This window comes from Salmo salar, chromosome ssa22, assembly GCF_905237065.1.
Source record: "Salmo salar chromosome ssa22, Ssal_v3.1, whole genome shotgun sequence".
NCBI classification, from domain to species: domain Eukaryota; kingdom Metazoa; phylum Chordata; class Actinopteri; order Salmoniformes; family Salmonidae; genus Salmo; species Salmo salar.
Window position 1 is genome coordinate 56,540,102 of NC_059463.1, and position 26,947 is coordinate 56,567,048.

At 43.0% G+C, this 26,947-nt stretch overlaps 1 long non-coding RNA gene and 2 pseudogenes across 3 annotated transcripts in view; 2 read left to right on the top strand and 1 right to left on the bottom strand.

The window, feature by feature from the left end:
- The window catches only part of LOC123729701 (uncharacterized), a 51,109-nt gene extending 28,127 nt beyond the window's left edge, over window positions 1-22,982 (bottom strand). For both annotated transcript variants that reach the window (XR_006761395.1, XR_006761394.1), the window contains exons 1-2: window positions 22,901-22,982; window positions 22,722-22,790 (exon numbers count right to left, since the gene is read on the bottom strand). This is a non-coding gene — a long non-coding RNA (uncharacterized lncRNA). The remainder of the gene's footprint in view (window positions 1-22,721; window positions 22,791-22,900) is intronic.
- Window positions 9,513-12,575, top strand: LOC123729698 (L-rhamnose-binding lectin CSL3-like; annotated as a pseudogene). Its single transcript, XR_006761391.1, has 9 exons — window positions 9,513-9,609; window positions 9,908-9,943; window positions 10,027-10,071; window positions 10,212-10,347; window positions 10,490-10,607; window positions 11,864-11,908; window positions 12,019-12,154; window positions 12,232-12,339; window positions 12,411-12,575. The product of XR_006761391.1 is annotated as an L-rhamnose-binding lectin CSL3-like (transcript).
- Window positions 22,983-23,540: 558 nt separating the features above from the next.
- On the top strand, window positions 23,541-26,622 carry LOC123729696 (L-rhamnose-binding lectin CSL3-like; annotated as a pseudogene).
- The last annotated feature ends 325 nt before the right edge of the window (window positions 26,623-26,947 follow it).

Here is a 26,947-nt window from a genome sequence, read left to right on the forward strand (position 1 = left end):
TATAAACGTGTGTGCGTAGGACAAGCGAAGACTTTACTATTTGGCAATGGAAGTAAGACATTCAAGGAAAAGGGGAAATGTTAACTTCTCGGGGCTGCGTGGGACACTACCGTCCCACCCACAGTTCACACTATTCAACAGCCAGTGAAATATCAGGGCGCCAAATTCAAAACAACTATTTTAAACCATTTGAAAGATAAACCTCTCCTTAATCCAACCACATTGTCCGATTTCAAAAAGGCTTTACGGAGAAAGCACATTGTTCAATATTCTGAGTACAGAGCTCGGCCATCAATGCAAGCTATACAGTTAGCCGTCAAGCCACAGCGTCGTCAAAACTCTAAAATACTGTTATATATATTTTCTTACCTTTGCTGATCTTCGCCGGAATGCACCCGGAAGGACTCTCACTTCCACAAGAAATTTTCATTTGTTCGATAAAGTCCATCATTTATGTCCAAATAAATCAATTTTGTTCGTGCGTCCAGATCACTATTCCAAAAGGCATGATGCGCGTACATCCATCATAGACGAAAAGTTATAAAGTTCCCTTAGCGTTTGTAGAAACATGTCAAACCATGTTCACAATCAATCTTTAGGGTGTTTTTAACATAAAAATTTGATAATATTCCAACCGGACATTAGCGTATTCATTACAGAAGAAAAATAAAAATGGCTAGCCCTGCGTGACCGCGCATGAGGTAAGTAAGCGACCCCAGCCAGACCACTTATTGTTCCGGTTGTTATTCAATCAAATTGCATAGTAGAAGCCTCAAACAAGGTTCTAATGACTGTTGACATCTAGTGGAAGCCTTAGGAAGTGCAATATGACATCACAGACACTGTAGTTTGGATAGACAATCATTTCAAAAGACTACAAGCCTCAGAGTTCCCACTTCCTGGTTGGATACCTCTTAGGTTTTTGCCTGCCATATGAGTTCTGTTATATTCAAAGACATCATTCAAAAAGTTTTAGAAACTTTAAAGTGTTTTCTATCCAAATCTACTAATGATATGCAAATATTTGACTCTGGGCCCGAGTATTAGGCAGTTTACTCTGGGCACGCTTTTCATCCAAAAGGGAAAATACTGCCCCCTATACCTGAACAGGTTAACAGACAGCAGACAACTTGTGACCACTGTGAAACTGATAACAGGAAGAAGGTCTCCCAACCTTTAGGCTTGCAGTAGATTATGTAACATGGGGCAGGATATGATAAGCAATGTATGTGATGGAGAAGACTTGTAAATAAGCATTGACAGTGTTAAAGAAGAGGAGGGGCATTTGTAAGGGGTATGACATATGGTATGACCAAAGGTTAGGTATAAAAGGCTGTGTACATTGTATGATATTCAGAGCCCTCATGAATAAACATTGTTGACTATTGTAGGCTGGGCCTCCGTCTGTGTCATTGAACCAGAATCTTACAAACTCTGAGTGCTCTGAGTGCAGACTGAGTAGTTTAATTGAAGTTCAGTTTATGTACATCGGGAACAAAATTCTCATAACACCAGTTCAATGTAACAGTGATTGGTTTAGCCTTCAACACCATAGTGCCCTCCAATCTCATCACTTTTTACATTTTTTACATTTTTTATTTCACCGTTACTTAACCAGGTAGGCCAGTTGAGAACAAGTTCTCATTTACAACTGCGACCTGGCCAAGATAAAGCAAAGCAGTGCGACACAAACAACAACACAGAGTTAAACATGGAATAAACAACCATGCAGTCAATAATACAATATACTGCATGTTCAAACGAGGTAGAATAAGGGAGGTAAGGCAATAAATAGGCCATAGTGGCTAAATAATTACTGTACAGCAAATAAACACTAGAGTAATAGATGTGCATATGATGAGTGTGCAAGTAGAGATACTGGGGTGCAAAGGAGCAAAATAAATAAAATAAATTACAGTATGGGGGATGAGGTAGTTGGATGGGCTATTTACAGATGGGCTACGTACAGGTGCAGTGATCTGTGAGCTGCTCTGACAGCTGATGCTTAACGTTAGTGAGGGAGATATGAGTCTCCAGCTTCAGTCATTTTTGCAGTTCCTTCCAGTCATTGGCAGCAGAGAACTGGAAGGAAAGTTAGCCAAAGGAGGAATTGGCCTTGGGGGTGACCAGTGAGATATACCTGCTGGAGCTCGTGCTACGGGTGGGTGCTGCTATGGTGACCAGTGAGCTGAGATAAGGTGGCACTTTACCTAGCAAAGACTTATAGATGACCTGGTTTGGCGACGAATATGAAGCGAGGGCCAGCCTACGAGAGCATGCAGGTCGCAGTGGTGGTTAGTATATGGGGCTTTGGTGACAAAACGGATGGCACTGCGATAGACTGCAATAAATTTGTTGAGTAGAGTGTTGGAGGCTATTTTGTAAATGACATCGCCGATTTCAAGGATAGGTAGGATTGTCAGTTTTACGTGGGTATGTTTGGCAGCATGAGTGAAGGATGCTTTGTTGCGAAATAGGAAGCCGATTCTAGGTTTAATTTTGCATTGGAGAGGCTTAATGTGAGTCTGGAAGGAGAGTTCACAGTCTAACCAGACACCTAGGTATTTGTAGTTGTCCACATATTCTAATTCAGAACCGTCCATAGTAGTGATGCTGTACCGGCGGGCAGGTGTGGGCAGCGATCGGTTGAAGAGCATAAACTTAGTTTTACTTGCATTTAAGAGCAGTTGGAGGCCACGGAAGGAGAGTTGTATGGCATTGAAGCTCGTCTGGAGGTTAGTTAACACAGTGTCCAAAGAAGGGCCAGAAGTATACAAAATGGTGTCATCTGCGTAGAGGTGGATCAGAGAAACACCAGCAGCAAGAGCAACATCATTGATGTATACAGAGAAAAGAGTCGGCCCGAGAATTGAACCCTGTGGCACCCCCATAGAGACTGCCAGAGGTCCGGACAACAGGCCCTCCGATTTGACCCACTGAACTCTGTCTGAGAAGAAGTTGGTGAACCAGGCTAGGCAGTCAATTGAGAAACCAAGGTTGTTGAGTCTGCCGATAAGAATGTGGTGATTGACAGAGTCGAAAGCCTTGGCCAGGTCGATGAATACAGCTGCACAGTATTGTCTCTAATCGATGGCGGTTATGATATATTTTAGGACCTTGAGCGTGGCTGAGGTACACCCACGACCAGCTCGGAAACCAGATTGCATAAGCGGAGAAATTACGGTGGGATTCGAAACGGTCGGTGATCTGTTTGTTAACCTGTTGGGGGTAGGGGGCAGTATTGACACGGCCGGATAAAAAAACGTACCCGATTTAATGCATATAATTATTGGCTTTGGATAGGAAACACCCTAAAGTTTCTAAAACTGTTTGAATGGTGTCTGTGAGTATAACAGAACTCATATGGCAGGCAAAAACCTGAGAAGAATTTTTACAGGAAGTGCCCTCTCTGACAAGATCTTGTTCTTCTTGTCTCTGTTTATTGAAGACTGAGGATCTTTTCTGTAACGTGACACTTCCTACGGCTCCCATAGGCTCTCAGAGCCCGGGAAAAAGCTGAATGATATCGAGGCAGCCCCAGGCTGAAACACATTTGCGCTTTTGGCAAGTGGCCGATCAGAGGACAATGGGCTTAGGCGCGTGCACGAGTCGACCCCGTGCTTTATTTTCATTCGTCTTTTTAGCTAAATGCAGATTCCCGGTCGGAATATTATCGCTTTTTTACGATAAAAATGGCATAAAAATTGATTGTAAACAGTGGTTGACATGCTTCGAAGTACGGTAATGGAATATTTAGAATTTTCTGGTCACGAAATGCGTCGTGCTCGTCACCCTTCTTTTCGGATAGTGTCTTGAACGCATACGAACAAAACGCCACTGTTTGGATATAACTATGGATTATTTGGGACCAAACCAACATTTGTTATTGAAGTAGAAGTCCTGGGAGTGCATTCTGACGAAGAACACCAAAAGTAATCAAACTTTTCTAATAGTAAATCGGAGGTTGGTGAAGGCTAAACTTGCAGGGTGTCTAAATAGCTAGCCCTGTGATGCCGGGCTATCTACTTAGAATATTGCAAAATGTGCTTTCACCGAAAAGCTATTTTAAAATCGGACATATCGAGTGCATAGAGGAGTTCTGTATCTATAATTCTTAAAATAATTGTTATGCATTTTGTCAACGTTTATGATTAGTAATTTAGTAAATTCATCAGAAGTTTTCGGTGGGTATGCTAGTTCGGAACATACACAGCGATTCCACTGGCTGTTGAATAGAGTGGGACGCTAACGTAATTTAGTAAATTGTTTGTAAATTCACCGGAAGTTTGCGGGGGTATGCTTGTTCTGAATGTCACATGCTAATGTAAAAAGCTGGTTTTTGATATAAATATGAACTTGATTGAACAAAACATGCATGTATTGTATAACATAATGTACTAGGGTTGTCATCTGATGAAGATCATCAAAGGTTAGTGCTGCATTTAGCTGTCTTCTGGGTTTTTGTGACATTATATGCTAGCTTGAAAAATGGGTGTCTGATTATTTCTGGCTGGGTACTCTGCTGACATAATCTAATGTTTTGCTTTCGTTGTAAAGCCTTTTTGAAATCGGACAGTGTGGTTAGATTAACGAGAGTCTTGTCTTTAAAATGCTAGCATATAATGTCACAAAAACCTAGAAGACAGCTAAATGCAACACTAACCTTTGATGATCTTCATCAGATGACAACCCTAGGACATTATGTTATACAATACATGCATGTTTTGTTCAATCAAGTTCATATTTATATCAAAAAACAGCTTTTTACATTAGCATGTGACATTCAGAACTAGCATACCCCCGCAAACTTCCGGGGAATTCGCTAACATTTTACTAAATTACTCACGATAAACGTTCACAAAAAGCATAACAATTATTTTAAGAATTATAGATACAGACCTCCTCTATGCACTCGATATGTCCGATTTTAAAATAGCTTTTTGGTGAAAGCACATTTTGCAATATTCTAAGTACATAGCCCAGGCATCACGGGCTAGCTATTTAGACACCCGGCAAGTTTAGCACTCACCAATATCAGCTTTACTATTATAAAAGTTTCATTACCTTTTGTTGTCTTCGTCAGAATGCACTCCCAGGACTGCTACTTCAATAACAAATGTTGGTTTGGTCCAAAATAATCCATCGTTATATCCGAATAGCGGCGTTTTATTCGTGCGTCCCAGACACTATCTGAAATGGTAAATCAGGGTCGTGCGGCGTGGCGCAATTCGTGACAAAAAAAATCGAAATATTCCATTACCGTACTTCGAAGCATGTCAACCGCTGTTTAAAATCCATTTTTATGCCATAATAATGCGATAATATTCCGACCGGGAATCTCCTTTTAGCTAAACAGAGGAAAGAAAACAAAGCATTCGGTCGACGCGGGCACGCGCCTGAGTCTCACAGTACTGTAACCAGCCACTACCCAAACACGCTACTTTGTTTCAGCCAGAGCCTGCAAAGCCACGATTCAGCTTTTTACCGCCTTCTGAGACCCTATGGCAGCCGTAGGAAGTGTCACGGGACAGCTAAGATCCTCACTCTTCAATAAACAGAGACAAGAAGAACGACACCTTGTCAGACAGCCCACTTCCTGCCTGAAACCTTGTCAGGTTTTTGCCTGCCAAATGAGTTCTGTTATACTCACAGACACCATTCAAACAGTTTTAGAAACTTTAGGGTGTTTTCTATCCATATGTAATACGTATATGCATATTCTAGTTACTGGGTAGGAGTGGTAACCAGATTAAGTCGGGCACGTTTTTTATCCAGCCGTGAAAATACTGCCCCCTAGCCATAACAGGTTAAGCATATCCCAGTATAGGTCACCTAACAGCACGAGCTCTGAAGATAGATGGGGGCAATCAGTTCACATATGGTGTCCAGGGCACAGAAGGTGGTCTATAGCAAGTGGCAATGGCGAGAGATTTGTTTCTGGAAAGGTTGACTTTTAAAAGTACAAGGTCAAATTCTTTGACCTGGATAGTAAGACAGACCTCTGCAGGCTAATGCTGCAGTTGATTGCAACTCCGCCTCCTTTGGCAGTTCTATCTTGTCGGAAAATGTTATAGTTAGATGAATGAAATAAGGCAATAATTACTAACCAAAACAGCAATGGACGAGGCACATTGACATTATGGAGAGGCATGCGTAGCCGGTGATCATCATTGGGTCCAGTGAGTAGCCTGGCGAGCTGGAGACACGACGATTCAGACAGCTAGCGGGCCGGGGCTAGCAGATGTGCATTCGAGGGATGTCGCAACGGAAGAAGTCAGTTGTAGCCCCTTCGTGCTGTTACGTCGGCAGATCAGTCGTGATGGATTATTTGGGCTCCGTGTAGTAAAAGGGTCCAGGCCAATTTGCAAAATAGGTATAGTAGCCCCAAAAGAATTGGCTGATGGACTTCTTCAGCCAACAGTCCGGTGTGCTCTAGACAGCTAGCGGGCTGAATCTAGAAGGCTAGTAGATGGGCATTCGAGGGATGTCGTTACGGGGGAGCCAGTTGAAAAGCCCCTCGGGCGGATTACATCGGTAGTCCAGTCGGGAAGGATCGTCGGGGCTCCATATCGGCAATAAAAGGGGTCTAGGCCAATTGGCAAAATAGGTATTGAAGCCTAAGGAGTGGCTGATGGACTTCTTTAGCTAGCTGGGAGATGGGCCTAGCATGAAATAGCTCCAGGCTAATAGGTGCTTGCTTCGGGACAGAGATGTTAGCCAGGAGAAGCCAATCGGATAGCAGCTAGCTGCGATGATCCAGTTGAAAGGGTTTAGAGCTTGAAGTGGGAATTAGGAGATATGGAGAAAAATAAGTCAGATTTGCTCTGGTTTGATTCGTGCTGTGCAAACTGGCAAGAGTATTCTGGGCTAAAGGTAGCTGGTGACCGCTAGCAGTGGCTAGCTGACTGCTAGCTAGTAGCTAGTTAGCTGGCTAGCTTCTGTTGGGGTTTCTGGTTCAAAAACGAAAGAAAATAGCAATCATACCACATCACTAAGCTTAGGCCCTTGGTCTCAACCCCGCCCTGTGCAGCTGGGCCGACGGGCCGACCTCAGGTGTGAAGGTAGGCAACAACACCTCCGCCAGGCTGATCCTCAAGACTGGGGCCCCACAAAGGTGTGTGCTCAGCCTCCTCCTGTACTCCCTGTTCACCCATGACTGTGTGGCAACTCAATCATCAAGTTTGCTGACAACAGTGGTAGGCTTGATTACCAACAATGTCGAGACGGCCTACAGTGAGGAGTTGAGGGCCCTGACGGAATGATGCCAGGAAAATAACCTCTCCCTCAATGTCAACAAAACAAATGAGATGATCGTGGACAACAGTAGACAGCAGAGAGCTAGTCCCCATCCACGTCTACGGGGCCGCACTGGAGAGGATGAAAAGCTTTAAGTTGCTCGGAGCCATGGCCTGTTCACCCCGCTACCATCTAGAAGGAGGTGAAAGTACAGGTGCATCAAAGCTGTGACCAAGAGACTGAGAAACTGGAGATAGAAGTTTTCTATCTCCAAAATATCGATGTTTTGTTCGCCGAGCCACTTAGTTATCACTTTTGCCTTATGGTAAGGTGCTCCATCATGCTGGAAAAGGCATTGTTCTTCACCAAAGTGTTCCTGGATGGTTGGGAGAAGTTGCTCTCGGAAGATGTGTTGGTTCCATTCTTTATTCATGGCTGTGTTCTTAGGCAAAATTGTGTGTGAGCCCACTCCTTTGGCTGAGAAGCAACCCCACACATGGATGGTCTCAGGATGCTTTACTGTTGGCATGGCACAGGACTGATGGTGGCGCTCACCTTGTCTTCTCTGGACAAGGTTTTTTCCATATGCCCCAAACAATCGGAAACGGGATTCATCAGAGAAAATGACTTTACCCCAGATGCACTCACACCTGCCTGCTGCCATTCCTGAGCAAGCTTTGTACTGATGGTGCCCCGATCCAGCAGCTGAATCAACTTTAGGAGACGGTCCTGGTGCTTGCTGAACTTTCTTGGGCGCCCGGAAGCCTTCTTCACAACAATTGAACCGCTCTCCTTGAAGTTCTTGATGATCCGATAAATGGTTGATTTAGGTGCAATCTTACTGGCAGCAATATCCTTGCCTGTGAAGCCCTTTTTGTGCAAAGCACTGATGACGGCACATGTTTCCTTGCAGGTAAGCATGGTTGACAGAGGAAGAACAATGATTCCAAGCACCACCCTCCTTTTGAAGCTTCCAGTCTGTTATGCGAACTCAATCAGCATGAAAGAGTGATCTCCAGCCTTATCCTCGTCAACACTCACACGTGTGTTAACGAGATAATCACTGACATGATATCAGCTGGTCCTTTTGTGGCAGGGCTGAAATGCAGTGAAAATGTTTTGGGGGATTCAGTTCATTTGCATGGCAAAGAGGGACTTTGCAATTAATTGCAATTCATCTGATCTGGAGTATATGCAAATTGCAATCATACAAAACTTTTGGCCACGACTGTACATAGTCATTCAACACGGTTCACTTTAATAATGTTCACAGTAGAGTACCTGTACTGTGGGTTCTGTGGTCACCAAACTGCCTTCAAGCTCAGTGGTCTCCCTTCACAGGAGTGGCAACTGGGAACATATAAATGCACAAAATCACTGGGACCAGCATTTCCGGACCGCGGCGGTGAAGCCTGATAAGTTTAACACCCAAAGGGCTCGCACGTTGAAGGGCAAGGCACCTGTCCAGCAGCCCTGAGAATCGAAAGTTGAGAGGAGGAGGACACATAGCCACCAGAACAACACATCATGGGGAAATTGACCATAGAGAATGATGGACACAGGACATCATCTTTATTTGTGTCATATTATGGCGTTCGTGAGCGCTCGGACATCAATCAAATAACAAATGTAATTACATTTGAGACAATAGAGGCAATATTCATTTTATTAAAGTAGTCAATTTTCTTCTATAATTTCTATGAGTTGGCAAACAATCTAAAAAAAAGGCTGCACACCACCACAGAGTGTGTTGTTTGAAAAGGTACTATTTGAAGGCAAAGCTGGCAATTTACTGCCACCTACAGTTATGCAATGTTTGCTCAAGAATATAATTAATTGGCTGATCCCTCCTGATGACCCGGATTGAATAATAGGGTGCGTTCAGCAGGATGCAACGTTTTGGAAGGTTCAGATAAAAATATGCTATGTTGAACAAATATGTCTCCGACATTTAGAATAAGGAAATACGTTGTCTCTATTCATGACATGGAAATCTGCAATGCTCGAAGGTTTTGCGACTGAACGTGGCCCGTGTGATTCTTCCTTAACGAAGAAGCTCCACCTAGATGGCTACTTTAAAATGTTCCGCCCTCAATGGCAATGTTAATGCCAAAATGTATTTTTATCCATCCAGAGTCCTCTATCTAACTCCATGAGACTGAACAAATAGCCAGGTATAGACCAGCAAACACCGGCCACTAATTGCAATGAGGTGCACCTGGAGACAAATAGATACACCTGGGTTAATTAAGACATGTCCCATAACATAAATACCAGGTGTATTGTGTCTAATTAGCATCAGTTGCATTTTCTCTGTTACTACCACTCCTGTACCTGGCATCATGCAAATGGTCAGACTGACAGTGGTTGCATGTGAGTATACAAAATCTGTATCTGATGCAGATTAGAATTTAAATATAAATGACCAAATGTTTGTATTTGAGAGTAATGGAAGTACGTGTCATATATGACCTGAGGGACATTCAATTTCTATTGTTATAAACAAATTTGTCTAACAAATTGTGACATTGCATGCATGGTATAAGAGACTAAATTCTGAACTTGATGACTACAGTACAATAAGTATAACTCAAATGCTGGAGTATACCTTCATGGCCCAAGTGCATATGATGTGGAATGTTGCTGAACTAGCTGTGTGATGTTGTTTCAGTGCTGGCTGCAGCTTGCTGTACAATAACAGATGGAGGTACTGTATGTAATAATGATGATGATACTACTCAACCAAGCTACTGTGAGTGGTGTGTAATTCCTGTTTATTTGTCCTGGCAGCAATCAGCATCACGTGTGAAGGCCATGATGCTTTCTTGCAATGTGGTAAGCTACTCAACACTACTGTATAGTCACCTATGATATTTTCTACTGTAGATTAGCGTCACTGGCCCACACCAGTCTTAGCTCTCCTTCATCCCTCACCTTTCTCCTTTTCTTTGTCTCTCTTCCCCCATCTCCCTCAGATGGAGGTAAGATCCAAATCAAGCGTGCCAACTATGGTCGTCGTAAACACGATGTGTGTTCCATTGGGCGCCCCGATAACCAACTCACCGACACCAACTGCCTCAGCCAATCCTCCACCAGCAAGATGGCAGAAAGGTACTAGAACCAGTGGTGTTTACCTGTAGGAACTCCTTGGCCGTAGTGGTAACAACCACCAGCAAGATGGTAAAAAGATACTAGAACCTGAAGTGTTTACCTGTGGGAACTCATGACCTCTACCTGTCTTTGAAACACCCAGGTGCGATGGAAAGAGCCAGTGTGTTGTCCCGGCATCCAATTTGGTTTTGGGGACCCCTGTGTTGGGACTTACAAGTACCTGGACACCAAATACTCCTGTGTCCAACAGCACAAAACAAGTAAGTCTCTGAATGTGTGCTAGTAATAGTTAGTGGTGGGCACCAATAGCCATAATTTAATTCAACGTACTATCGGTATGACTCCTACCCATTTTACTCTTTTGTAAAAGCGTGCACTCTGCTGATGAATAGAATGGGTTGGTTCCCCTATGGTACCAGCTTTGTTATTAAATTCTGTTTTATGGCCACAACGTGTTAAATACATGCATTTATTTCTCCATGTTTAAGCCACCCTCACCTGCTAACTAACCCTAGCACACAAGCTGTGGTTATGGAACAATGTAGCCGGCAACAACTTTAGTTAGCGTAGCCTATAGGGAGGTCGGAGACCTGGCAGTGTGGTGCCAAGACGACAAAGGAACTGATTGTGGACTACAGGAAACGGAGGGCCGAGCCCCTCCCTGCCAGGAGGCTAAAAGGATTTGCTATCAGCCTTCCGCTGCTCAATTCTACAGCTGCACCATTGAGAGCTTTTTGACTGGCTGCATTACCACTAGGTATGTAGCACGTTGCGGTCATATGCCAGAGGGTAGTGCGTACGGCCCAGTAAATCACTGAGGCCGCGCTCCCTGCCATCAGCATCTCGACACCACACATGTCGGAAAGCCCTACATTGTCAATGACACTGGCCACTGACAAATGGTACGGATGCACCAAGTCTGGAACCTGAACAGCTTCTACTTCCCCCAAGCCATAAAACTCCTGAATGACTACCCCCGACTATCTGCATTGACCCTTTTTGACTTGTCTCATATGCTGTTCCTTTTTAGATGTACATATCAAGCTCAATTAGCCAGCAAGAACACGGACGGGAAGTGGCTTAAGCTTATTTGATGCTTGTGCGCACTTAATCTGGTTTAAGACTGACTATGTTTCAGTGAACGGTAACTAGCTAGCGCTACTCCCACAGATTTGTAGGGTATACAGCTAATCTGACACATAGCATGGCATAGAAATGCAGATTTGGTGTAGCAGTTTGACTTTATTTTTCACCAGTTTCAGTCTAGCCAGCCCGTTTGCTTAACATATTAGCCTTTTGAGACCTGCTCATAAGGAAGTGGAACTACAAGGTAACGGTGAAAGATGACGCGCATAGCCCTTTATACTTTAGTACATGCCGACAAGTTTAAAATGACTTAAAAAATGCACCTGAAATCAACATTCCCTGTTAGTGCCCATCCCTAACACTTCACCAGGCTAATGTATGTCTTAATTTGTCTGGCCAGTGTGGTGTAACTCCTGTGTTGTCCTTGCAGTAAGCAGCATCGTATGTGAAGGCTCTGATTCCCAACTACTATGTGGTAAGCTGGTTAGCACTATTGTACGGTATAATCATGTGGTGACGTATATTAGTCACTAGCCCACACAAACACCCAGATTTGGCCATCCTTTTCTTCTTTCTCTTCCTCAGATCGGGGTGAGATCCATATTCAGCGTGCCAACTATGGTCGTCGTCAACACGATGTGTGTTCCATTGGGCGCCCACAGGAACAACTCAAAAACACCAACTGCCTCAGCCAATCCAGCACCAGCACAATGGCAGAAAGGTAGTGAAACCTTCAGTGTGCATTTACCTGTAGGCACTCATTGGCTGTGGTGTTAACCTGTACCTGTTGACACGCAGGTGTGACGGAGAGCGCCAGTGTATTGTCGAGGTATCCAACTCCGTGTTCGGCGACCCCTGTGTTGGAACTTATAAGTACTTGGATGTGGCTTACACCTGTGACTGAATGTGAGTTTTACATATGTGCATGCACACATGACTGGGAACTAGAATGCTGGTGCTGACAGTATGCCTTGCAGGATATCTTCCTGTGGAACATGAAGATGTACAAGGCTTCTGGGATATCTTCATCAGGTCGTGCTGTTTTCCTCCAACTTCAATGACCATTGTAAACCTGTGTATTTTGTGTTGAAGCATTTCTGAACTGTGGTTGGTCTGAATTAAATGAAGTGTCAGAAAGACAAGAATGGTTGCCTCTTGTATGTTACTAAATGTCACACGAATATTTCTGAACGTGTGTCCTTTATTCTCGCCTTTCACCGGACTAATTTGTACCTGGCGCTAACGTGCCTTTGTCTGTATTCTGTGCCCACCTTTAGGCAGTTGTAAAATACTCATTGTGCTCTGGATGGTCAAACAATTTAAATCAATTGTACCTGCCCCTCAAATCACTGACGGGTAGTACTTATGACATCAGCAGGCTTACTTGTCCAAGTCACCAGGTAATCTGTTCTCAAAGCAGACCTGGACGGTTAAGACATTACATACAATGTGTAGACCCTACAAACCCTGATCATTAAGTGATTGGCTCTTATTGATCAGATCATAAGCCAAATGTTACCGTGATGTGGAAATTAAGCTAGAGGCTATTTCTTAAACATATACATGCAGTGATGCTGCCCAACTACACCACAGTCATCTAACAGCCTCTTATCCAGAGGCAAACGGGGTCAACGCCCTGCTGAAGGGCACGTAGACAGATCTCCCACCGATGCTGCCCCTCAACCATCAGATTCCACCCTGAGAACGAAAATCAATCCATGCCCTGCCACATGAACCACCAATGAATGAAAACCATCATGGACAATATAACAGCAAGGCCAACAATGTTTGAGTGCATGTATGGCACCATGTCCATCTTGGTGCATTTGTACAAACACCTGCATGGCATCAACCTCAACTGTATCAACACAGCCCGTCAATGTATTTACCTTTTATATGGAATTTATTTTACATCTGTCATTCTATCCTTTGCCCAGCAACTCCGCTCCCACTTGTCTCCAATTCCTTAGCCCATCCCACCTGTCTCTGCTGGCCACCCTTTTGGGATTTCTACGCAGCATACGATGTTGTGATTAACATACAATTTCTGTCAAATAGAATCTACAGACTGAGTTGCAATACATTGACTGACCCGGTCTCTCCAGCTCTCCAACAGTACTATTTCTAGGGTCAGTTTTAGATCGATACCAAAATAAATGGACAATTGATTCTGGATCCTCAAATCTGCAGAGCTTCAATGGTTGTATGCCCCATAGTCAGCATTAGCTAAAAGAAAACCCATGAACTAATAGTAAAGGTAAATAGCAATAAAAACAATACTACAGAGATACAAAACAAGAACTTGAACTTATTCAAGAACGATCTAATGTAATATATTATGAATATGAATTGGGTGGGTTGAGATTATTAAATATAAAGCACTAAACCTCTCAAATCTTCACTTATTCATTTCACATTTACATTTTAGTCATTTAGCAGAAGCTTAAATCCAGAGCGACTTACAGTAGTGAATGCATACATTTCATGCATTTTTTTTTTTTCATACAGGCCCCCCGTGGGAATCGAACCCACCATGCTGGCGTTGCAAACACCATGCTCTACCAACTGAGCCACAGGGAAGACTAATTCAAGAGTTTTACTTGAACCCTAAATGGTTCAAGTAGATTACTAAGAAAAGCTCATCCATTGTTTAAAAATGGCCTTTTTGCCTTTGTGCAGAGATGCCATGTCTCATTTTCGATTAATTGCAAATGATACTTTCAAAGTATCTCTCTTTCAAACAAGCATTGCAGAGCTGGATACAATTTAATCCACCTGAAAAGATAAAACAAATATTACAAAAAATACTATGGCTGAACTCTAATGTGCTGGTTGATAAAAGACCAGTATTTGTGCACAAGATTTTTGATAAGGGTATTTTGTTCTTAAATGATATTGTCAATTGGAATGGTAGAGTTATGTCCTTCATGGTGTTATCAGAATTATATGGAAAGGTCTGCTCAATCCAAGAGTACAACCAATTGATTACAGCATTGCCCCAAAAACGTAGGAGGCGAGTGGCAGCGGGAGGAGGTAGGGAACTGGTCTGTCTGCCCAATATAAAGGATCAAAACTGGCAGAGGAATAAAAATAGCATAAATGGGAAAGTTTACCAGTTTCATTTGAGGACCAGGATGTTGACAACTCTGCCATGCAGATGGCAAAATAGTTGGGAAGAGATTTTTGATGTACCGATTCCATTGTACAGGGTGTATGAGTTGATATATAAAACAACGCAAAATTCAAGACGTCGTGCTTTTCAGTTAAGATTAAAATATAGAATTCTTGCCACCAACAAAATACTGAATATTTGGGGCATAAAATCATCGAACCTCTGCAGATTTTGTTGTGAGGACACAGAATGAATAGACCATCTATTTTGGTATTGCCCTCCGGTAGCCTCTTTCTGGTCTCAGGTTCAGGAATGGCTGAAAATGCATAGCATTGATCTAAAATGTACCCTAGGAGATCTGGAGACCCTTAGGAGATCTGGAGAGACCGGGTCAGTCAATTACTAATATACTAATACTCTTAGTAAAAGTATTTATCTTCAACTCGCAATCTGTGGATTCTATTCGATTAGATTGAAATTGTTCGTTAAACATCACAGCGTAGTTGAAAGATATGTGTTAAAGTAGAAACCCGAAGTGGCCTGCAGAGATAGATGGGATGGGCTGAGGGAAGCTGAGGGTTGGTATGTAAAATTGGAGACAAGTGGGAGTGGAGATGCTGTATGAGAGACCCTGGATGCTTCTGTGTGTAACAGAACTCATATGGCAGGCAAAAACCTGAGAGAAAGTCAACCAGGAAGTGAAGGATCTGAGAAATGTAGTTCTTCTTTCTAGTCCCTTTCGAATCTACAGTATCTGTGGGGTTACGTTGCACTTTCTAAGGCTTCCATTGGCTGTCTAAAGCCTTCAGAAAGTGGATTGAGCCTTCTCCTGTCACTTGGCAGAGTATAGGAGCTCAGTTACTGAGTGGCCTGCCTGGGGACAAAGGGATTGGATATGTGCAGTCACGCGAGAACGCTGTTCCTTCTTTTTCTTCTTGAATGAATACGCTATTGTCCAGTTGGAATATTATCGCATTTATACAAGAAAAATACCATAAAGATTGATTTTAAACAGTGTTTGACATGCTTCTAAGTACGGTAATGGAACATTTTGACTTTTTGTGTCTCGAACTGCGCCCGCGCGTTAGCCTTTGGATAGTGACCTGAACGCATGAACAAAACGGAGGTATTTGGACATAAATAGTATTATTTCGAACAAAAACAACATTTCTTGTGGAAGTAGCAGTCCTGGGAGTGCATTATGACGAAGATCAGCAAAGGTAATACAATATTTCTAATACTAATTTTGAGTTTAGGTGCCCCCGAACTTGGCGGGTGTCTGAATAGCTGGCTGTGATGGCTGAGCTATGTACTCAGAATATTGAAAAATGTGCTTTCTCCGTAAAGCTATTTTAGGAGTAGTCTATCTATAATTCTTAAAATAATTGTTATGTATTTTGTCAACGTTTATGATGAGTATTTTTGTAAATTCACCGGAGGTTTTGGTGGGGAATACATTTTCTGAACGTCAAACGCCAATGTAAAAAGGGGTTTTTGGATATAAATATGAACTTTATCGAACAAAACATACATGTATTGTGTAACATAATGTCCTAGGAGTGTCATCTGATGAAGATCGTCAAAGGTTAGTGCATAATTTAGCTGTGTTTTCGGTTTCTGTGACATAGTTCCCTGCTTGGAAAATGGCTGTGTGACTATTTGTGTCTATATACTCTCCTAACATAATCTAATGTTTTTTGAAAATTCAGACAATGTGGTTACATCAAGGAGAAGTGTATCTTTAAAATGGTGTAAAATAGTTGATTGTTTGAGAAAATTGAATTGTGGTATTTTTGTTGTTTTTGTATTTCGCTCCATGCGATCCCATTGGCTGTTTGTTAGGGGTCCCGCTGGCGGAACCGGGTTCCGCTAAGCGGAACGCCTAGATGTAAGAAGTTAACCTCATTGAGCATTCTGCGCTGTGCTCTTGCAGTCATCTTTGCAGGACGGCCACTCCTAGGGAGAGTAGCAACAGTGCTGAACTTTCTCTATTTATAGACAATTTGTCTTACCGTGGACTGATGAACATCAAGCCTTTAAGACATACTTGTGTAACCCTTTCCAGCTTGTGCAAGTCATCAGTTCTTCATCTCCAATCTCGTCTCAATGATTGTAATCCAAGTTAGCTGACTCCTGACTCCAATTAGCTTTTGGAGAAGTCATTAGCCTAGGTGTTGACATACTTTTTCCAACCTACAACGATGTATTCAATATAGACAAGAAAAATACAATTTGTGTGTTATTAGATGAAGCACACTATGTTTGTCTGTTGACAAAGAGCATCTGGATGTTCCACAGCGTTCCACAGTGACTTACATGAAGTTCAGATCTAATTTTATGACCAATTTATGCAGAAATCCAGATAATTCCAAAGGGTTCATATAGTGTTTTAATTACAGTGGCAAGAAAAAGTATCTTAACATTATTAAAGTGACCAGTGTTCAATGACTTTGTACCAGAGGCAGTTCCTGCCATTTAAGATGAGGGAGGACACGTTTTATTTTCATGAGCATGCCTTTTTTCTATTAACACATATTCATATTCCTTTCACCCAGTTGTTAACTTCTATGGGCTAGGTAGGACTCCCACTCTATTCAACAGCCAGTGGAATCGCTGTTGATGTTCAGAACTAGCATACCCATCAAAAACTTCCGGTGAATTTACTAAATTACTCATCATTAACGTTGACAAAATACATAACAATTCTTTTAAGAATTATAGATACAGAACTCCTTTATGCAATCGTTATGTCAGATTTTAAAATAGCTTTTCGGCGAAAGCACATTTTGCAATATTCTGAGTACATAGCTCAGCCATCACGGCTAGCTAATTTGACACCCGCCAAGTTTGGGGCAACCTAAACTCAGAATTACTATTAGAAAAATTGGATTACCTTTTCTGTTCTTCGTCAGAATGCACTCCCAGGACTGCTACTTCCACAACAAATGTTGTTTTTGTTCCAAATAATCCATAGTTATGTGTAAATATCCCCGTTTTGTTCGTGCGTTCAGGTCACTATCCAAAGGGTAACGCGCGAGCTCATTTCGAGAACCAAAATTTCAAAATGTTCCTTTACCGTACTTAGAAGCATGTCAAACGCTGTTTAAAATACATTTTTATGGTGTTTTTCTTGAAAAATAGCAATAATGTTCCAACCAGACAATGCTGTATTCATTCAAAAAGGAAGAGAAAAAATAGCGAGGTTTCGTGAACATGCATTCCCATCTCTTAGCCACCAGCCACCACTGACAAACTGTGCTCCTGTTATCTGCCCGGAGACAGGAGACGCGTCAATCCTCTTTCTGAATGCTTTAGAGAGCCAATGGAAGCCTTAGAAAGTGCAACATAACTAAAGTGCCCGTGGGGTTTCGATAGAGAAGGAAAGGGAGAACTACAAAATTGCAGACAGACCACTTCCTGCTTTTAATTTTCTCAGGTTTTTGCCTGCCATATGAGTTCTGTTATACTCACAGACACCATTCAAACAGTTTTAGAAACTTCAGTGTTTTCTATCCAAATCTACTAATAATATGCATATTCTCGTTTCTGGGAGTTTAACCTGTTATGGCTAGGGGGCAGTATTTTCACAGAAGGATAAAAAACGTACCCGATTTAATCTGATTATTACTCCTGCCCAGAAACTAGAATATGCATATAATTATTAGCTTTGGATAGAAAACACCCCAAAGGTTCTAAAACTGTTTGAATGTTGTCTGTGAGTATAACAGAACTCATTTGGCAGGCCAAAACCTGAGAAGATTCCAAACAGGAAACGCCCTGTCTGACAATTTCTTGCCCTTCTTGATTATCTCTATCCATTACAGAGGATCTCTGCTGTTACGTGACACTTCCTACGGCTCCCATGGGCTCTCAGAAGGCGGCAAAAAGCTGAATCGTGGCTTTGCAGGCTCTGGCTGAAAAAAAAGTAGTGCGTTTGGATAGTGGCTGGTTACAGTACTGTGAGACTCAGGCGCGTGCCGACGTCGAACCCCTGCTATGTTTTCTTTCGTCTGTTTACCTAAACGCAGATTCCTGGTCGGAATATTATCGCTTTTTTACGAGAAAAATGGCATAAAAATTTATTTTAAACAGCGGTTGACATGCTTCCAAGTACGGTAATGGAATATTTAGAAATCTTTTGTCATGAATTGCGCCATGCTCGTGACCCTTATTTACATTTCGGATAGTGTCTTGAACGCACGAACAAAACGCCGCTATTTGGATATAACGATGGATTATTTTGGACCAAACCAACATTTGTTATTGAAGTAGCAGTCCTGGGAGTGCATTCTGACAAAGACAACAAAGGTAATGAAACTTTTGTAATAGTAAATCGGAGTTTGGTCAGGGCTAAACTTGGTCGGTGTCTAAATGGCTAGCCGTGATGGCTGGGCTATCTACTGAGAATATTGCAAAATGTGCTTTCACCGAAAAGCTATTTTAAAATCGGACATATCGAGTGCATAGAGGAGTTCTGTATCTATAATTCTTAAAATAATTGTTATGTTTTTTGTGAACGTTTATCGTGAGTAATTTAGTAAATTCACCGGATGTTTGCGGGGGGTATGCTAGTTCTGAACGTCACATGCTAATGTAAAAAAGCTGGTTTTTGATATAAATATGAACTTGATTGAACAAAACATGCGTGCATTGTATAACATAATGTCCTAGGGTTGTAATCTGATGAAGATCATCAAAGGTTAGTGCTGCATTTAGCTGTGGTTTTGTTTTTTGTGACATTATATGCTAGCTTGAAAAATGGGTGTCTGATTATTTCTGGCTGGGTACTCTGCTGACATAATCTAATGTTTTGCTTTCGCTGTAAAGCCTTTTTGAAATCGGACAGTGTGGTTAGATTAACGAGAGTCTTGTCTTTAAATAGCTGTAAAATAGTCATATGTTTGAGAAATTGAAGTAATAGGATTTTTAAGGTTTTGAAAATCGCGCCACAGGCTTCAAGTGGCTGTTACGTAGGTGGGACGAATTCGTCCCGCCTAGCCCATAGAGGTTAATGAATAACCAGGCATCCTCTATTGTCGGAATGAGGTCAAAATCCTTCCAGGATACCCGGGCCTGGTCGATTAGAACGGTTTGCTCGCTGAAGTGTTTTAGGAAGCATTTGAACATGATGAGAGGTGGTTGTTTGACCGCAGACCCATTACGGACGCAGGCAATTTGGCAGTGATCGCTGACATCCTGGTTGAAGACTGCAGAGGTGTATTTGGAGGGCACGTTGGTTAGGATGATATATATGAGGTGCCCGTGTTTACGGATTTGGGGTTGTACCTGGTAGGTTCATTGATAATTTGTGTGAGATTGAGGGCATCAATCTTAGATTGTAGGATGGCTGGGGTGTTAAGCATATCCCAGTATAGGTCACCTAACAGCACGAGCTCTGAAGATAGATGGGGGCAATCAGTTCACATATGGTGTCCAGGGCACAGAAGGTGGTCTATAGCAAGTGGCAACGGTGAGAGATTTGTTTCTGGAAAGGTTGATTTTTAAAAGTACAAGGTCAAATTCTTTGACCTGGATAGTAAGACAGAACTCTGCAGGCTAACGCTGCAGTAGATTGTAACTCCGCCTCCTTTGGCAGTTCTATCTTGTCGGAAAATGTTATAGTTAGGAATGGACATTTCAGGGGTTTTGGTGGTCCTCCTAAACCAGGATTCAGACACGGCTAGGACAACCGGGTTGGCATAGTGTGCTAAAGCAGTGAATAAAATAAACTTAGGGAGGGGGCTTCTAATGTTAACATGCATGAAACCAAGGCTTTTACGGTTAGAGAAGTCAACAAATGAGAGCGCCTGGGGAATGGGAGTGGAGCTAGGCACTGCAGGGCCTGGTGTAACCTCTACATCAACAGAGGAACAGATTAGAAGTAGGATATGTGTACAGCTAAAGGCTATAACAACTGGTCGTCTAGTACGTTCGGAACAGAGAGTAAAAGGAGCAGGTTTCTGGGCACGGTAGAATAGATTTAAGGCATAATGTACAGACAAAGGTATGGTAGGATGTGAATACAGTGGAGGTAAACCTATGCATTGAGTGACGATGACAGAGATATTGTCTCTAGAAACATCATTTCAACCAGGTGAGGTCACCGCATGTTTGGAAGGTGGAACTAAAGGGTTAGCTAAGGCGTATTGAGCAGGGCTAGAGACTCTACAATGAAATAAGGCAATAATTACTAACCAAAACAGCAATGGACGAGGCACATTGACATTAGGGAGAGGCATGCGTAGCCGAGTGATCATCATTGGCTGCAGTGAGTAGCTTGGCGAGCTGGACACACAGATGGGCCTAGCATGAAATAGGTCCAGGCTAATAGGTGCTTGCTTCGGGACAGAGACGTTAGCCAGGAGAAGCCAATCGGATCGCAGCTAGCTGCGATGATCCAGTTGTAAAGGTTTAGAGCTTGAAGTGGGAATTAGGAGATATGGAGAAAAATAAGTCAGATTTGCTCTGGTTTGATTCGTGCTGTGCAAACTGGCAAGAGTATTCTGGGCTAAAGGTAGCTGGTGACCGCTAGCAGTGGCTAGCTGACTGCTAGCTTGTAGCTAGTTAGCTGGCTAGCTTCTGTTGGGGGTTCTGGTTCAAAAACGAAAGAAAATAGCAATCATGCCACATCACTAAGCTTGGGCCCTTGGTCTCAACCCCGCCCGGTGCAGCTGGGCCGACGGGCCGACCTCAGGTGTGAAGGTAGGCAACAACACCTCCGCCACGCTGATCCTCAAGACTGGGGCCCCACAAGGGTGTGTGCTCAGCCTCCTCCTGTACTCCCTGTTCACCCATGACTGTGTGGCAACTCAATCATCAAGTTTGCTGACAACAGTGGTATGCCTGATTACCAACAATGTCGAGACGGCCTACAGTGAGGAGTTGAGGGCCCTGACGGAATGATGCCAGGAAAATAACCTCTCCCTCAATGTCAACAAAACAAATGAGATGATCGTGGACTACAGTAGACAGCAGAGAGCTAGTCCCCATCCACGTCTATGGGGCCGCATTGGAAAGGATGAAAATCTTTAACTTACTCGGAGCCATGGCCTGTTCTCCCCGCTACCATCTAGAAGGAGGTGAAAGTACAGGAGCATCAAAGCTGTGACCAAGAGACTGAGAAACTGGAGATAGAAGTTTTCTATCTCCAAAATATCGATGATTTGTTCGCCGAGCCACTTAGTTATCACTTTTGCCTTATGGTAAGGTGCTCCATCATGCTGGAAAAGGCATTGTTCTTCACCAAACTGTTCCTGGATGGTTGGGAGAAGTTGCTCTCGGAAGATGTGTTGGTTCCATTCTTTATTCATGGCTGCGTTCTTATGCAAAATTGTGAGTGAGCCCACTCCTTTGGCTGAGAAGCAACCCCACACATGGATGGTCTCAGGATGCTTTACTGTTGGCATGACACAGGACTGATGGTGGCGCTCACCTTGTCTTCTCTGGACAAGCTTTTTTCCATATGCCCCAAACAATCGGAAACGGGATTCATCAGAGAAAATGACTTTACCCCAGATGCACTCACACCTGCCTGCTGCCATTCCTGAGCAAGCTCTGTACTGATGGTGCCCCGATCCAGCAGCTGAATCAACTTTAGGAGACGGTCCTGGTGCTTGCTGAACTTTCTTGGGCGCCCTGAAGCCTTCTTCACAACAATTGAACCGCTCTCCTTGAAGTTCTTGATGATTTGATAAATGGTTGATTTAGGTTCAATCTTACTGGCAGCAATATCCTTGGCTATGAAGCCCTTTTTGTGCAAAGCTATGATGACAATACATGTTTCCTTTACAGGTAAGCATGGTTGACAGAGGAAGAACAATGATTCCAAGCACCACCCTCCTTTTGAAGCTTCCAGTCTGTTATTCGAACTCAATCAGCATGAAAGAGTGATCTCCAGCCTTATCCTCGTCAACACTCACACCTGTGTTAACAAGAGAATCACTGACATGATATCAGCTGGTCCTTTTGTGGCAGGGCTGAAATGCAGTGGACATTTTTTGGGGGGATTCAGTTCATTTGCATGGCAAAGAGGGTCTTTGCAATTAATTGCAATTCATCTGATCACTCTTCATAACATTCTAGAGTATATGCAAATTACCATCATACAAAACCTTTGGCCACGACTGTACATAGTCATTCAACACGGTTCACTTTAATAATATTTACAGTAGAGTACCTGTATTGTGGGTTCTGTGGTCACCAAACTGCCTTCAAGCTCAGTGGTCTCCCTTCACAGGAGTGGCAACTGGGAACATATAAATGCACAAAATCACTCGGACCAGCCTTTCCGTACCGCGGCGGTGAAGCCTGATAAGTGCAACACCCAAAGGGCTCGCAAGTTGAAGGACAAGGCACCTGTTCAGCAGCCCTGAGAATGGAAAGGTGAGAGGAAGAGGACACATATTCAGCCACCAGAACAACACATCATGGGGATCTGACCATAGAGAATGATGGACACAGGATATCATCTTTATATGTGTTCCATTATGGTGTCCGTGAGCGCACGGACATGCAAATCAAATAACAAATGTAATTACATTTGAGACAACAGAGGCAATATTCATTTTATTAAAGTAGATTGAATAATAGGGTGCGATCAGCAGGATGCAACGTTTTGGAAAGGTTCAGATAAAAATATGCTATGTTGAACAAATATGTCTCTCCGACATGTAGAATAAGGAAATACGTTGTCTCTATTCATGAAATGGAAACCTGCAACGCTCGAAGGTTTTGCGACTGAACGTGGCCCGTGTGATTCTTCCTTAACGAAGAAGCCCCACCTAGATGGCTACTTTAAAATGTTGGAAGCCCTCAATGGCAATGTTAATGTCAAAATTGATTTTATCCATCTAGAGTCCTCTATCTAACTCCATGAGACTGAACCAATAGCGAGGTATAGACCAGCAAACGCCGGCCCCTAATTGCAATGAGGTGCACCTGGAGACAAATAGATACACCTGGGTTAATTAAGACATGTCACATAACATAAATACCAGGTGTATTGGGTCTAATTAGCATCAGTTGCATTTTCTCTATTACTACCACTCCTGTACCCGGCATCATGCACATGGTCAGACTGACGGTGGTCACATGTGAGTATATAAAATCTGTATCTGATGCAGATTAGAATATAAATATATATGACCAAATGTTTGTATTTGAGAGTAATGGAAGTACATATCATATGACTTGCGGGACATTACATTTCTATTGTTCAAAACAAAGTTGTCTAACAAACTGTCACATTGCATGCATGGAATAAGAGACAATTCTGAACTTGATGACTACAGTACACTTAGTATAACTCAAATGCTGGAGTATAGTCAAATGCTAAATTCTAGCTTCATGGTCCAAGTGCATATGATGTGGAATGTTGCTGAATTAGCTGTGTGTTGTTTCAGTGCTGGCTGCAGCTTGCTGTACACTAACAGATGGAGGTACTGTATGTAGTAATGATGATGATACTACTTAACCAAGCTAATGTGAGTGGTGTGTAATTCCTGTTTATTTGTCCTGGCAGCAATCAGCATCACGTGTGAAGGCTCTGATGCTTTACTGCAATGTGGTAAGCTAGTCACCGACCACCTATGATATTTTCTACTGTAGATTAGCGTCACTGGCCCACAGTCTTTGCTTTCCTTCGTCCCTCACCTTTCTCCTTTTCTTTGTCTCTCTTCCCTCAGATGGAGGTAAGATTCAAATCAAGCGTGCCAACTATGGTCGTTGTAAACACGATGTGTGTTCCATTGGGCGCCCGATAACCAACTCACGGACACCAACTGCCTCAGCCAATCCACCACCAGCAAGATGGCAGAAAGGTACTAGAACCTGTGGTGTTTACCTGTAGGAACTCCTTGGCTGTGGTGTTAACAACCACCAGCAGCAAGAACCTGTAGTGTTTACCTGTGGGAACTCATGACCTCTACCTGTCTTTGAAACACCCAGGTGCGATGGAAAGAGCCAGTGTGTTGTCCCGGCATCCAATTTGGTTTTTGGGGACCCCTGTGTTGGGACTTACAAGTACCTGGACACCAAATACTCCTGTGTCCAACAGCCCGAAACAAGTAAGTCTCTGAATGTGTGCTAGTAATAGTTAGTGGTGGGCACCAATAGCCATAATTTAATTCAATGTACTATCGGTATGACTGTGGCATGTTGGGATATTGTTTAATACTCCTACCCATTTGACTCTTTTGTAAAAGCGTGCACTCTGCTGATAGCTAGAAAAGGAATAGAATGGGTTGGTTCCCCTATGGTACCAGCTTGTTAATTTTGTTTTATTAAATGCTGCCTTATGGCCACAACGTGTTTCATATATGCATTTGTTTCTCCAAGTGTAAACCACCCTCACCTGCTAACTAACACAAGCTGTGCTTATGGAGCAATGTATCCGGCAACAACTTTAGTTAGCGTAGCCTGTAGGGAGGTCGGAGACCTGGCAGTGTGGTGCCAAGATGGACAAAGGAACTGACTGTGGACTACAGGTAATGGAGGGCCAAGCCCCTCCCTACCAGGAGGCTAAAAATATTTATCAGCCCTCCGATCCTCAATTCTACAGCTGCACCATTGAGCGCTTTTTGACTGGCTGCATCACCACTAGGTATGGCATCTGTCCGCAAGGTGCTAGAGAGTAGTGCGTACGGCCCAGTACATTACTGAGGCCGCGCTCCCTGCCATCAGGACCTCGACACCACGTGTGTCGGAAGGCCCTACATTGTCAATGCCTCAAGCCACCCAAGTCATACTGTCCTGTTACTCCATGACAAATGGTACGGCTGCACCAAGTCAGTAACCAACAGGACCCTGAACGGCTTCTACTTCCCCCAAGCCATAACTGCTGAATGACTACCCCTGACTATCTGCATAGCTTTTTTTTTTGCAAATACTTTTTTGACATATGCTGTTCCTTGTTATATGTACATATCTAGCTCAATTAGCAAGCAAGAACATTGCAGGAAAGTGGCTGAAGCTTGCTTGTGCGTACTTAATCTGGTTTTAAGACTGAATGGTAACTACCTAGCGCTACTCCCACAGATTTGTAGTGTATACGGCATAGAAATACAGATGTGGTGTAGTGGGTCGACTTAATTTTTCACCAGCTTAGATCTAGCCAGCCAGTTTACTTAAAATGTTAGCATTTTGAGGACTGCTCATAAGGAAGTGGAACTACAAGGGAACGGTGGAAGATGACGTGTCAAACTGTTTATACTTTAGTTCACGCCAACACATTTTATAATGACTTTAAACAAATGAGCCTGAAATCAACATTCCCTGTTAGTTCCCATCCCTAACACTTCACCAGGCTAATGTATGTCTTAATTTGTCTGGCCAGTGTGGTGTAACTCCTGTGTTGTCCTTGCAGTAAGCAGCATCATATGTGAAGGCTCTGATTCCCAACTACTATGTGGTAAGCTGGTTAGCACTCCCGTACGGTATAATCATGTGGTGATATATATTAGTCACTAGCCCACACAAACACCCAGATTTGGCCATCCTTTTCTTCTTTCTCTTCCTCAGATCGGGGTGAGATCCATATTCTGCGTGCCAACTATGGTCGTCGTCAACACGATGTGTGTTCCATTGGGCGCCCACGCAAACAACTCAAAAACACCAACTGCATCAACCAATCCACCACCAGCACAATGGCAGAAAGGTACTGAAACCTTCAGTGTGCATTTACCTGTAGGCACTCATTGGCTGTGGTGTTAACCTCTACCTGTTGACACAGGTGTGACGGAGAGCGCCAGTGTATCGTCAAGGTATCCAACTACGTGTTCGGCGACCCCTGTGTTGGAACTTATAAGTACTTGGATGTGGCTTACACCTGTGACTAAATGTGAGTTTTATATATGTGCATGCACGCATGACTGGGAACTAGAATGCTGGTGCTGACGTTTTGTCTTGCAGAATATCTTCCTGTGGAACCTGAAGATGTACAAGGCTTCTGGGATATCTTCATCAGGTTGTGCTGTTTTCTGCCAAATCAACTTCAATGACCATTGTGAACCTGTGTATTTTGTGTGGAAGCATTTCTGAACTGTGGTTGGTCTGAATTAAACGAAGTGTCAAAGACGAGACTGGTTGCCTCTTGTATGTTACTAAATGTCACACCAATATTTCTGAACATGTGTCCTTTATTCTTGCCTTTCACCGGACTCATTTGTACCTGGCGCTAACGTGCCTTTGTCTTGCTGTCTATGTTCTGTGCCCACCTTTAGGCAGTTGTAAAATATTCATTGTGCTCTGGACGGGCAAACTATTAAATCAATTGTACTTGCCTCTCAAATCACTGACCAGTAGTACTTATGACATCAGCAGGCTTACTTGACCTAATGTGTACACAAAGCAGACCTGGACCGTTAAGACATTACAATGTGTAGACCCTACAAACCCTGATCATTA